This window comes from Rhineura floridana, chromosome 4 (assembly GCF_030035675.1).
Source record: "Rhineura floridana isolate rRhiFlo1 chromosome 4, rRhiFlo1.hap2, whole genome shotgun sequence".
Lineage (NCBI taxonomy): Eukaryota > Metazoa > Chordata > Lepidosauria > Squamata > Rhineuridae > Rhineura > Rhineura floridana.
This window is the reverse complement of record NC_084483.1, coordinates 182,864,158-182,878,778: the sequence shown is the minus strand read 5'-3', so window position 1 is coordinate 182,878,778 and position 14,621 is coordinate 182,864,158. Positions and strand designations below refer to the sequence as shown.

The 14,621-nt window shown below is 45.3% G+C and overlaps 1 long non-coding RNA gene across 1 annotated transcript; it reads right to left on the bottom strand.

The window, feature by feature from the left end:
* Positions 1–5,423: 5,423 nt before the first annotated feature.
* LOC133384511 (uncharacterized) lies at positions 5,424–13,960 on the bottom strand. The gene is made up of 3 exons (XR_009762594.1): positions 13,847–13,960; positions 9,512–9,589; positions 5,424–6,496 (listed from the first exon to the last, which is right to left on the bottom strand). It is a non-coding gene; the product is annotated as an uncharacterized LOC133384511 (long non-coding RNA).
* Positions 13,961–14,621: the final 661 nt, after the last annotated feature.

Below are 14,621 nucleotides of genomic sequence, written 5' to 3'. Positions count from 1 at the left end.
TCATGCTGGCTTCCTGCAACTTGAGCACATTATTACGTGTCCTGCATACTGGGATGGTTGAGAAGAGATCCTGGCCCTCCTCTGTGTGGCAACCTTTCAAGTACTTGAGGACTGTTATCATATCTCCCCCCAGTCTTCTCTTCTCCAGGCTAAACATGCCCAGTTCTTTCAGTCTCTCCTCACAGGGCTTTGTTTCCAGTCCCCTGATCATCCTTGTTGCCTTTTTTTAATGGTTTGGGGATTGTAGGCTCTTGGAGTGATTTTTTTTTAACTTTCTCTGATACAGTTTATTGGTCATTTATGACTGTGTGTAATACTTTTTTCTAGTACAGAGACAAATCTTGGTATTGTAAAATGCAACGTAATAGACAATTACTTGGGATGTAGTTGTCCAGGGTCTCAGGGGGTCTTAGACCCCTTACCTTTTTGGTAGCAGGGTACCTATGTCTCCAGCATCCTATGAGCCAATAAAAGGGGAGTGTGTTAGCCACTGAGAAGAAACTTCTAACATGCTTCCTTGTCCTTTCCTGCTGATTGGAGCCAGTCAGAGTGAAAGGAGGCGAGCCAGCCACTGAGAAGATTTTTTTCAGTACCTAACAGTTAGAGTTACCAGGTCTCCGGTTTTCAGCTGGAGTCTCTGTTTTTTGCGGGGGCCCTCCGGCTCTCTGGCTAGCACTATTAATCTCCAGACTCTCAGCTTCAATGTTTTAAAATAATTACGTTTCTAGGTGGTCTGGTTCCTGAGATATACACCAAAACGTCAACCGCCCCCCTGCGCGACTGTTTTTTACAGATCTCAAGAACAATGCCTTGCTCTAGCTACAGCTCCCATCAGCCCAATCCAGTGCCCATGCTGGCTGGGGCTGATGGGAGTTGTAGTTTTAAAAAGTAACTTTTCAAAGCTCTGGCTGTAACCCTACCCTTTCAGGATTGTAGCCAATGAAGCCAGGGTTGTGACTTGTTGATCCAGGCATGCCTAGTCTTAATTTCAACGTCAGAAAATGGTAGCTTTAAGATTTTTGCAGTTTGCGTAAGTAATATGGCTTAATGGTTTTTTTCCTCTTCTGTCCAAGAGTCAGACCCTGGGCTATGAAATATGAAAGTATTTAATCCAATATCTGCTTTTCTGGGAGTAAAGCAATTCTAATGCCATGTACCTGGAGTAAACCCCATTGAACTCCATTAAGACTTACTTTTGAGTAGACATGGTTAGGATTGTGCTGTAAATTAATGGGACTTTTGAGTAAACATAGCGCAGACTTGTGTTTGTGTTGTAAATTTTTCTCTCCCTCTCCAACCCTATTTTTAAAGAAATTAGGCAGGGTTTATCACAGTTTTTATTATGTAGGAAACTAATACTGATTTTTTTAAAAAATGTTCCTCAATGACCAACTGGTTTGACAATAAACTATTATATGGGGTGTATTTTTACATGTGCATATATGTGTGTGTGTGTAGGGTTGGTAATTGGAAACCAAGGCAGCTCACAACAAGAAATAAATCACTTAAAAAAACAATAACCATAAAAAGTATAAACAGTTGGAAAACAGCTTAAAGTGGCATGATTCCAAATTTTGGGTTGGGTGAATGAAGTTTATTTATTTATTTATTTTTATTTATTTATTATTTGATTTATATCCCGCCCTTCCTCCCAGTAGGAGCCCAGGGCGGCAAACAAAAGCACTAAAAACACTTTAAAAATCATAAAAACAGACTTTATAATGTATTAAAACAAAACATCTTTAAAAACATTTTTAAAAGTTTTAAAAACATTTTTTAAAGAAAAGTTTTAAAAACATATTAAAAAGCAATTCCAACACAGACAGGGATAAGGTTTCAACTTAAAAGACTTGCTAAAAGAACAAGTTCCTTATCACTTCAGGATACAGTTTTCCTTGGTTGAGTAAGCCCCATTGAATACATGGTGACTTGCTTCTGAGTAAACAAACATAGGATTGCACTATAAATATATTTACAGGTTGTAATAATAATAAACATATTTGATAGTCATGCTTATATAAATATTTTCATAGAATCATAGAATAGTAGAGTTGGAAGGGGCCTATAAGGCCATCAAGTCCAACCCCCTGCTCAATGCAGGAATCCAAATCAAAGCATTCCTGACATTTGGCTGTCCAGCTGCCTCTTGAATGCCTCCAGTGTTGGAGAGCCCACTACCTCTCTAGTAATTGGTTCCATTGTCGAAATCTGGTTTCGTGCAACTTGAGCCCATTATTCCATGTCCTGCACTCTGGGACAATCGAGAAGAGATCCCGGCCCTCCTCTGTGTGGCAACCTTTCAAGCACTTGAACAGTGTTATCATATCTCCCCTTGGTCTTCTCTTCTCCAGGCTAAACATGCCCAGTTCCTTCAGTCTCTCCTCATAGGGCTTTGTTTCCAGTCCCCTGATCATCCTTGTTGCCCTTCTCTGAACCTGTTCCAGTTTGCTGCATCATTCTTGACGTGCAGAGACCAGAACTGGACACAGCACTCAAGACCTAACCAGTGCTGAATACAGGGGAACTAATACTTCACGTGATTTGGAAACTATACTTCTGTTAATGCAGCCGAATATAGCATTTGCCTTTTTTGCAGCCACCTCATACTGTTGGCTCATATTCAGCTTGTGATCAACGACAATTCCAAGATCCTTCTCACATGTCATATTGCTGAGCCAAGTATCCCCCATCTTATAACTGTGCATTTGGTTTCTTTTTCCTAAGTGTAGAACTTTGCATTTATCCCTGTTGAATTTCATTCTGTTGTTTTCAGCCCAATGCTCCAGCCTATCAAGGTCCTTTTGAATTTTGTTACTGTCTTCCATGGTATTAGCTATGCTCCCAATTTTGTATCATCTGCAAATTTGATAAGCATGCTCTGTACCTCCTCATCCAAGTAGTTAATAAAAATGTTGAAGAGCACTGGGCCCAGGACCGAGCCCTGTGGTACCCCACTCATTACTTCCACCCAGTTTTGTCATACTGTGTCCCTATAAGTATCCGATTTCACACTATGGTTGTACAATACTTTCTTTACATTTTAAGTATGACTTGGGGTAGTCACGGTTCTCCATTGTTTTCATCCTGGGGGCAGATAGGCTGAGAGATGGTGAGTAGCCCATGGTCACCCACTACAGTCTATAGCTGGTTTCCATTTTGAAAAATTAATTAAGACAGTTTACATGCAGGCAAAATTTATTAAGTGGATTCACACAGTATGTTTAAAGCACATCCAACTCGCATTTAAAGTGCACGACTTCCCCTAAAGAATTCTGGGAAGTGTCATTTCCCCCTCAAAGTTATAGTTCTCACCACTCTTAACAAACCGCAGTTCCCATGATTCTGTGGTGGGATTCATGTGCTTCAAATGGGTGTCGAATGTGCTTTAAATGAATGGTGTGGATCTGCCCTAGGTATGATGTGCATTCAAGAGTGAATTGAAAAGAACAATTTTAAAAGATACTTCTTACTCTTACTCATTTCTCAGACCTCTTTCTGAAGTAAAGGGTCAAATCTGTAAAGAAAGTTTGGAGCAGCCACGTTAAAAGATAAGGGCAGGGTATTCCAGGCAGGGGGTTGCCAACCCTGCTTGGATATGGATGTCTTTGCAGAAGAACCCTAGTCAAGGTTTACCAACAGCACAGTCCAAACTATATCTACTTAGAAGTCAGTCCTGTTGAGTTCTATGGGGCTTAATCCCTTAGTAAGTGTGTTTAGAATTGTAGCCTTCAGGAGCATCCATCTTTACTCCCCAATGCTCCCATCTAAGATCTCCACAACACTAGCTCCTTTGTCCCTACAGTGGCCTTCTGGTGACTGGCCTGGCCTGAAGGCACTTAATCCTTCTTGCTAAAAGCAAGTAGGCTAGATTAAATGTTCCCTACCCAGGCTCCACCTTTTAGCTAAGATTTCTATCTTAATTTCCAATCAGATTTTTTTTAATTGTATGCTCCAAGCAACTGTGATTGATGCTTAATGTATCATGCTTAATGACATCACTGGGGCCCACCCCATGACATCACTGGGGCCCGCCCCATGACATCACTAGGGCCCGCCCCTCAAATCTCAGGTTTTGGGATGCTTCTGACCTGGCAACCCTGCTAACAGTCCCTTCTCTTTCATGTTTATTGGCTCCTAGGGCAGTTATTGTGGGAGAAGGCATTAACAAGGATCTCATTCTCAACCCAGCAGCAAAAAGGTGGGGGCAAGGCTGTGACTCTCATGAAGGAACCCTGCATTTCTGAATTTGCCACTACACTACTGATTATAATAGGGAAGTAGGCCTCAGACCCTGGACAGTGTTTCTTATGTAGGATGGGTAGCAGAACATCAAATACTAGGCTGTGCAGCACCTCAAGAGTCACCTTGTATCCGTATCTGTGAATTTTTTCAAAAAATCCAATGTTTCTGAGTCACTCTGTGTTTTCTCCCCTTCAATCTGTGCTGTAGGTTCTGAGCTGATCTATATAAAAAAAGCTCTATGTGCCCCAGTCACTAAAATGAAGAATCTAAACAAGGGGTATAACTTTTTCCATTTTTGGCCAAAGTGGATGACAGTTACAGGCACAGGAGCACTTCCACAGCAGATTACGCCCACCAAATTTCAGACAAATAGATCCACCAGATTTTGTGGGGCAAGAAAACAGGATTCTCTTTCCTCCATAATTCATATTGGGGCAGTATCTTTCTTAGGGCAACTAAAATGCCAGAAATTCATACTTTTCATATTTTTGAGAGGTGGGGAGCAGGGTTTCTCTCTTGGCGCTTCCTTACCTTAAAATAAATAAGAGATGATCAAGTGGTGTGTATACTTGCTTGTACATTATTATTTTTGTTTTTCAAAAATGCACCCATAGCACTCTTCCCTGGCACTCACACCTTCCCCTCCCTCTGCAGAAATTAGTCTTGACAGAAGAGACTGTAGTATGTGTTTGGTTGCAGTATGTGTGTGTGTGTTGTGCCCACTACAGTTTCTCTGTTTTGCAAATGTGCTCCAAAAGTTGGTCACCCCTGCTTTAACCCAAAGAAAAATAGTCTCTTTGCTTTTAAATTGGGTGGGGGGGCAGGGGATACACAGGCATTTTCAGTTCACCTAATACACAGTGGAGTCTTCATCAGTATGTAATAATGCAGGCATCTCAAGTTGTGACCCTTGCTATGAAAATCGGGGCCACACAAGTGTCTCCCTATTTCCATCTATGAAAAGTTGGATGATGTGCAATTGTGAATAACAGATTCAGGCCAGGCATTTGCTTCCAGATTTCATTTCCATTCATTCTGCATTACAGTGGTCAAAGTGGGTAACATTCCATGGCCACAAAGTGGTATTTTTTCTCTCATAAAGGTTCATGTTGGCTTCAGACCCACCCACAAAATATTTTCTTATATGGTGTAGAAACAATCCTCACGTCTGCAGCCATGGGAACTAAATCGAAATATTTTCATATTTCTTTCTTTTCTTCCCCATTTAATTTTTTTTTCAAAAGTATTTTCACAATCTTTGTGGCTAAAAGTAACTTGCTTAGTCTACATGGGATGAAGATTGACACCCTGATCTGTCCATTAAAAAAACGCTATGCATCTTGAACTCTCTTTTTTCATCCTGTTAAAAGGGTAGCTGACAACAGATAAACCTGGATTCTCATCACAAATGAAAGTTTCAAAACAAATTTTGGAATTGTCCCATTCATCAAATATCAGTGTTTGCGAATAACAGTCAGTGATTCTATGTACTTTGCTATACAGCAAAGTATCCAGCACAGCACTTTGCTATATAGCCAAGCAGAAAGCAAAAGAGAGAGAAGAAGAAGCTAACATTGCAATATGACATCCACTCTGATAGCATTCCCTGCAACTCCACCCACCAATCACAATGTTGCTCACTCATGATGTCCCAGGAGTACACAAGGCTAGAGGTGGGATGACATGAATTTCCCATAGCCCAAGACCAGCATGGGGAGCCTGTGACCCTCAGCTGTTGCTGGACTATAGCTCCCATCATCCCTGACCATTGGCCATGAAGGCCGAGACTGACGGAAGCTGGAGTCCAACAACATCTGGAGGGCCACAGATTTCCTAGCCCTGGTCTTAACATCTGGTACGTCTTTAACAGCCACAGCTCAAGCCACAATGGACTACATATAATGGAAAGGCTCATGCCTATAAAGTTGTGAATTTCTTTGTATGGCACATTTCAGAGGGACCCATCACGTACCAGATTCTCCTCTCTGTCTTCATCAAAGGAATTTAAACAAATTCTAAAGACTGCACTAGAGAGGAGGTGGTTGGATGAAAACATATTCACAGAGACTAGTTTGCAATAATTGCCAGTTCTGCTTCCAGCACCGAACAGTGGTTTACTCCGATAGCATACAGAGAAACAAGAGCTGAATCCTACTGACTTTTTCCTCCCACAGTTCATGCATTTGTAATTTCACACACAGGGAAGAAAAATGGTGTGAAGCGTTGTAACTGACATTGCCGGTCAGCAGGAAATCTGAAAAAGAGATATCAAGATTAGGCCGTGAGAAGCGACAATAGCAGAAAAGTATATTTTTGTATGTGATAGATGGAGCTGTGGGGAGCAGGTCACTCTGGCTTTCAAGAGGCAATCTTTGTGTTACTGATATCCCCACGGCTACGAGTCTTAAGCACCAAGCTTTGAAAACTGACAGGCAATTTGCTAAGGTGACTTTCTCACATCAGGAAGTGAGCATTTTAGGACCATGATTGAAAATCCAGCTATCTTCCTAAAATTATATATACATAATACATGCATTGGGCTGTTGGCCAATTAAAAAAATTGTAATGAATCATTTAACTTTTCATAGATTAAAACCATTAACTCCCCCCCTCCGAAGAAACAACCCAATGAGGACTGATCATGTTTAGTGGCCACAGAATATTGAGTGTCAGTTCCAGGGGGAACAGAATGGCATGGTTGGCTGGCTGGAATCCTGAACCGGATCACTCTACACTACAACATTTTGATACAGTTCCCACTTATCTTTAATGTTTTCTTCAATATTCTCTATTTCCAATAGAGTTTCCAAAAACAGAGAAGTGTACCTGGAACGTGAAGTCCTATTGATTAAAATCTATCTCTACCAATTAAAATAGGACCCCCACAGTTAATGTTGGGTAGCATTCAATGAAGACATCCCATCAGTGCAAGGATTACTGCTGGTACAATAAGACTCCCCACCCCTTGCATACCCCTGCACCTTTGCTAAATCTGCTCCGGAGAGGTGAGGGAACCCCTAGAATGGATTTAGCGGAAGTGTGGAGGGAAGAGAGGGGGGAAGTCCTTTTGCTCTAGTGGTAATCCTTACACTGACAGAACACTTACTTAGTGCTACCTTGGATACAGCCCCAAGTCACACTTTAATTGATTGCTCTACCAATAAAATGAATTACAACTTGCATCCTATATTTGCTACATCTTTGGAAGAACTGAACCATAGCTTGATGTGACATCATAGTTAAGGATGGGCTCTAAGCTGAAAAGCCCATCATTCAATTCTTGCCTCCTTTTCCAGTTTTACAGTATCTCAGTCTTCCCCACCCTGGTGCCTTCCAGATGTTTTGGACTATAGTTCCCATCAGCCCCAGCCAGCAAGGCCATGCTAGCTAGGGCTGATGGGAGATGTAGTGCAAAACATCTGGAGGGCACCAGGTGGGGAAGGCTAATCCATCCTTTGAGAATCTTCCCCAGTACATTACACTGCAATGTATCTCTCCTTTTTATACATTAGATTTCCCTGTAGGGCTCATTTTGCTTGCTCTCCCTGCAATCAGACTACCAATTAGCATGTATCTTTTTTTTTTAAAAAAAAGCTATTCATAACCACCTGCAGTGTTGTAAATGAGGCTTATCTGGTGAAGTAGAGCAGAATAATCACCTCATTTGTGTTATATGTGACATTCCTATTAATATAACTGACTCTGGAGCATTTATCTAACTTTGCCACCTTGCTGCATTGTTGATCCACATTCAGACTGTTCAGCCTTGTAATCCATGCATCCTTCTTATTTATTATTATTATTATGTATTAAATTTTTATACCGCCCCATAGCCGAAGCTGTCTGGGCAGTTCACAACATCAAAATATCAACATACAATTTAAAACCACACATTAATCAATTTAAAACATAACTCATTAAATTTCCAAATAAACCTATACTAAACTAAAATACTGAAATACTAAAAATACTAAAATGCTAAATGCTACAATACTGAAATGCTAAAATGCTAAAATGCTAGAATGCCTGGGAGAAGAGGTAGGTCTTAGCCTGGCGCCGAAAAGACAACAATGTTGACGCCAGGCGTACCTCATCAGGGAGATTGTTCCATTATTCGGGGGCCACCACTGAGAAGGCCCTTTTTCTTGTTACCATCCTCCGGGCTTCCCTCTGCGTAGGCACCCGGAGAAGGGCCTTCGATGTTGAGCGCAGTGTACGGGTAGGTTCATATCAGGAGAGGCGTTCCATCAAGTATCGTGGTCCCAAGCCGTGTAAGGCTTTATAGGTTCTTTCTGTTTCCTACCATCCTTCCATGCTATTTTTGTCTATTTATGATGTGCAACATCCAAAAGGCCTTGTACTGTGGAAGATCTGTGGTGCTAGGCAAGTACATATGAGACACATGCCTGCCTGCACCTTGCAAAACTTGTGCCGTTCTATCCTGGTGTGTTTACTTACGTTATCACCGATTTTTTTAAAAAAGGGAAAAAACACATTTGCTATTGTCTTATCATATTAGTGGATGTGTTCAACAACCTTAGGTCTGAGGCTTTGATCCAGAGATTCAGGTTTGGGGTTCATTCATAGGGCAGCAATTTAAATTGCAGGCTCAACAGGTTGTTCAGCACATTTTTAAAGACCTGAACAAGATGCAATGCTATTCATACAAATTACGTGATTGGCTTTTAAAATGGCTTTTAGACTGCAGAGGTGTCTGTGTGGGTGTGTGTGATCCAGATTGAGACTCTTGCATGGAGAGGAGCAATTTTAACCCTTTGCCGCCTGCTGTGATCCCAACCCCTGTCCCCCCCAGCAACCTGCTTTTTACATTCGAATAAATGTTCTCATTCACTCCAATGGGAACTTTTCTCCCAGTGCAAATAATAGGTACCTCTACTCTAATCTGGACTGGGACCAGAGTGGGGGGGACGGACAACAACAAAGAGTTAAAGACCACTCTCCTCCACACCAAGGGCCCAGTCCAGATCATCCTTCCCCCATGCCTGCAAGTTACTTTTAAAAAGCCATTCACACAATTACTAATTGTAGTAAAATAGCAACATGTCTAGTTTAGCAGGTATGATTTACTAGCTGGTAACTACTGTACATGGAATTTGGACATGCAACACACCAACAGATAAATACATAAGGAGTGTACATGCGTAATGGGTTGCCCTGGCAATATTGTTGCACACATGAAATTCATTGGATTATAATCCAAGCCAGGAAAGAATTCCCATCCCTGCCTGCCGTTCTTCCTCCCACTTACCTTCCTCCTTGATGGTTGCTGAAATGCTGTTGTATCCCAGGTCCCAACTGTCTTGCAGAAAGTTGTTTCCCAGGGCACCTGAGATTCAGGTATGGATACTAACATGAGTAAAATGGTATGTGAATTGGGTTCACATTTAAGCTCAGAATCAAGGCTGGCAAAGGACCTTTCACTGCCTAAAATGAAAGGCAAAATGCCCCCAATTCCGCATATAGAAATCAGCTGCACTGGCAGTTGAATGTTATTTCAGTACAGGCAACCAGGTAATGTACTTCATCACCCCTGATGGCAGCAGGCTAGTTATGGGTGTACAGGACAGGCCACTTGGCACTCACTGTCTGTTTTCCAACAGAAGGGTATGGCCAGGAGGCTCAAGAAAAACAGCTGGGGACTGCCTCTGCTTCCACCCAGCATGTGCCACCTGAGACAATCAACTCACTCTGCCAGCCCTACTCAGAAGAAATCAGGGTTTTGTTTTGTTGATGGAGAGCATAGCTTGTTTTGCCAATCCTAATTCTAAATTTAGCCTTGAGTGAGTTTTCCTAATCATCATCACTGGTTAGAGGAGAGATTTCTTCAATCAATCCACTTTATTACGGTCATAGACCCATATACAGAAAAGGAAATGATACATATATTAAAACAAAGATACATGGGAGATCAAAGGTTAAAATATAGAACAGTTACCAAATGCATTACAATAAGATAGGAAATACTTCTAATCATCCGAAAGAACAGTAGAAGAACAACCTCTACGAATTTGTTGGGTGATAAAAATGAATTTAGCTGCCGGTAAAGTTATATCTTTACTAGAACCATATAGTAGGAAAGCAAGTAAATATTTATCTGATTTGTGGGGAAATTTATTAATTATTGGAGTAATAAGCTTAGTACGTGAGGAGAGATTTCTAGTGACAATCTAAGGCATGGCTAAGGAGCTTGTAGCCCTCCAGATATTGTTGGACTCCAGTCCCCATCTGCCCCAGTCAGCATAGCCAGTGCTCAGAGGCGCTGAGAGTTGTAGTCCAACAACATCTGGGGGACCACAGCTTCCCCATCCTTGAGTAAGGCTTTTGAGAGAAGAGTGGCATTTCAAATACAAAATAAAAATCTGCTGCCCACACTTTTTAAAGCTGAGGCTCAGTTTTTTAAAAAACAAAAACAAAATAAATTGGCATCAACTGATCAACTAAAAGTTACATTCCTAATAATAACATATTAATTATTCTCTCCTTTGCACTCACTACCCTTTTAATACTAATAGGAAATGTATGTATTTGTCTAGTTCAGGGATATAGAATCATAGCACAGTTTAGTTGCAAGGGGCCTATAAGGCTATCAAGGCCAACCCCCTGCTCAATATAGTGCCCTACAGATGTCAGTGGACTACAACTAGGGTTGCCAGGTCGGAACCATCCAAAAACCTGAGAAAATGGGGCGGGCCCTAGTGACGTCATGGGGCGGGCCCTAGTGACATCACGGGGTGGGCCCTAGTGATGTCATGGGGCAGGCCCTAGTGACGTCACGGGGTGGGCCCTATTGACATCATGGGGCGGGCCCTAATGATGTCACGGGGTGGGCCCTAGTCACAGGGCGGGCCCTAGTGATGTCACGGGGCAGGCCCTAGTGACATCATTAAGCATGATACATTGTATCAACCACAGTTGCTTGGAGCATACCATTCAAAAAAAAATTCTCTGGAGATTAAAATAGAAATCTTATCTAAAATAGGGTGTTCCTAGGTCCATCTGAAGTGACAAGGTCATTCTTTCTCACAAGCTTAGGGTGATGCAAAATGGAAATGGACTGCCTTCAAGTTGATCCCAGATAGGATCTTCATGGTAAGCAGTATTCAGACAGAGGTGGTTTACTATTGCCTTCCTCTGAGTCTGAGAGGCAGTGACTGGCCCAAGGTCACCCAGGGAGCTTCATGGCTGGGTGGGGATTCGAACCCTGGTCTCCCAGGTCACAGTCCAACACTTTTAGGGAACATTTAACCTAGCTTACTCGCTTCTGGCTTTACAAAGTACACAATGTCACCTACATATATTTTCAGGGGACTATTTATATACCATTTCATTGTTCTAAAATAATGCAGAGGTGTGTGTTCTCTCTCCCCCACCCCCCATTTAGGACTTGCCTCCTTAAAAGATAAAGAATATGCATATATGTGTATCACTTATGTTTTCTGCCAGTAGCATACTATCGTCATTATCTGTGGGCTCGTGCTGACTGGCCAACAAAGAGGAGTATCCACTGTCCTCCTTTCCATTGTCCATTTCACTAGCATTCCCAACATGCCTCCACAAAATTTGTTGTTTTTCTTTGTTATTATGTAGAGGTTTTCCTTCACTTTTGATGTCAACACTCTTGGGGCTTCCATAGTGCTGGTCACTATACAATAGCTTCTCTGATACTCTTTAGTGCAGTCTTTACAAAACTCCTTATTATAATTAGCAATACAGAGCTCTTCTGATCTTTTTTCTGTTCCAAATGGTTTTAACGGTGAAAGTCCACAGTGAACAGTGTGTCCTTCCCTGTCCACATTGGAACCCGTTTCCTCGCTTTCGTGTTATGTCTGGCCCCGAGATCTCCCTCCCCTCCCCCGTCGCTTCTCCCTTTCTCTCTCCGCCCGCCCCCTTTCCCTGGTAATAACGACATGTATGCCCTCCTGCCCACATTCTAGCAACCGGGAATGTGCCAAGCGCCGCAGCAGGCAGCTGATGCCACCCACTTGCCTTGCCTTGCCTTGCCTTGCCCTGCCCCCTCGCGCAATGCAACGGACCCCCACCCCGGAATCCTGCGCCCCCTCCTCTTTCCCTTGGGAAAAAGGGGTGAGCCGGCGAGGAAGGGGGCTCTCTTTCAGCCTCCCCCCCTCAATTCAGGGCTCCCAAAGGCTCCCGGTCTCCTCTCCCCGCCCGCCAAGTCCCCGATCGGGGGGGCAAGGTTGGCATCGGCCGGCCTCCCTTCCCTTCCCCTCGCCTGCTGGTCCCCGGCCGGCCCGTGCGGTGCCTGGGGTGCACACCTCCGCTGCTGTGATGCAGCCACTTGCGGCTGTCAACCTCTCGCTCAGCCCATCCCTGCCGATTGCAGCTCTCACACACTCACACGCACCCGCTCTCACACACACGGTGCCGGGAGGGAGCGCGGCGGCACAGTCAGGGCTCCCAAAGGCTCCCGGTCTCCTCTCCCCGCCCACCAAGCCCCCGATCGGGGGGGCAAGGCTGGCATCGGCCGGCCTCCCTTCCCCTCGCCTGCTGGTCCCCGGCCGGCCCGTGCGGTGCCTGGGGTGCGCGCCTCCACCGCTGCGATGCAGCCACTTGCAGCTGTCAACCTCTCGCTCAGCCCCTCCCTGCCGATTGCAGCTCTCACACACTCACACACACCCGCTGTCACACACACGGTGCCGGGAGGGAGCGCGGTGGCACAGTCAGACAGGCGGAGCTGGACTCGGCGAAGCTGGCGGGCGAACACTCACGCCCGGAGCTGCCACCGTGCGTGCGTGCGTGCCCACACACCGAGCGAGGCAGCCCGAGCCGCTGCTATAGTCTGAGCGGGAGCTGCAGCTGCAGCTTCTCCGAGCAGCATGCTCTGGGAGGGTGGGGTGGGTAGCTTGCTGGCTGGCCGGCCGATGCCAGCCTTGCCCCCCCGATCGGGGGCTTGGCGGGTGGGGAGAGGAGACCGGGAGCCTTTGGGAGCCCTGACTGTGCCGCCGCGCTCCCTCCCGGCACCGTGTGTGTGAGAGCGGGTGCGTGTGAGTGTGTGAGAGCTGCAATCGGCAGGGAGGGGCTGAGCGAGAAGTTGACAGCCGCAAGTGGCTGCATCGCAGCGGCGGAGGCGCGCACCCCAGGCACCGCACGGGCCGGCCGGGGACCAGCAGGCGAGGGGAAGGGAAGGGAGGCCAGCCGATGCCAGCCTTGCCCCCCCGATCGGGGACTTGGCGGGCGGGGAGAGGAGACCGGGAGCCTTTGGGAGCCCTGAATTGAGGGGGGAGGCTGAAAGAGAGCCCCCTTCCTCTTCCCAAGGGAAAGAGGAGGGGGCGCAGGATTCCGGGGTGGGAGTCCGTTGCATTGCGCGAGGGGTCAGGGCAAGGCAAGGCAAGGCAAGGCAAGGCGAGTGGGTGGCAGCAGCTGCCTGCTGCGGCACTTGGCACATTCCCGGTTGCTAGAATGTGGGCAGGAGGGCATACATGTCATTATTACCAGGGAAAGGGGGTGGGCAGAGAGAGAAAGGGAGAAGCGACGGGGGAGGGGAGGGAGATCTCGGAGCCAGACATAACACAAAAGCGAGGAAACGGGTTCCAATGTGGACAGGGCTAAATCAAGGCAGCCTCACCTTGAACAGTTTCCTGTGCATTTGGGCTCCGCTAGCTGAAGCAATTGGGGTGTCTGAATCCAGGCGAGAGTCGCTGCCTTGTCTCCACCGGGCGAGCCAGCTCTGCGGGTCTGCTAAGCTTGAGCTGCCACCGGAAAGAGTTCTTTTCCTTTCCGGAGCAGGGGAACTGCCTAAGGAGGAGCCAGCCCAGCCTGGCCTCCACAGCCACCGCCTCTTCACGCATGCGTGGCTGAGGGGGCCGCTACAAAGCCGGAGATCCACCAGTTTGACTGACATATGGCCGGAGGCTGGAGACGGCCCCATTTTCCCTGAGACTCCGGCAGAAAACCGGAGACCTGGCAACCCTAACTACAACCACCATTATACCTGATCATTGGCTACTCTGGAGAGCAACATACTGCTTATCCCATATCTAGTTAAAATTATTTTCATTTTATTTTATTACATTTGTATTCCACATTTCCTCCATTAAGGAACCCAAAGCGATGTACATGTGGTTCCTAGGCAGTCTAGGCCAGGCCCAGACCTGCTTGGCTTCAGCAAGGCAGTGGCCTCATGTGTTTTCAGACCATACTCTGGGACATCCCTCAGAACTGATTTATTGATTTCTTATAGTCCATCCCATCAGCTAAGGGTGGATGACAATGAATTAACAAAATGAATTAGCGTACCTCAGAATGAAAGCCGATCATTTAAAAACACAATAATAATGCAGTCCTCCCTTCACCCTGGCCTCACAAGCTGAGCCAGTCCAAACAAAAAGGTCTTACGGCTT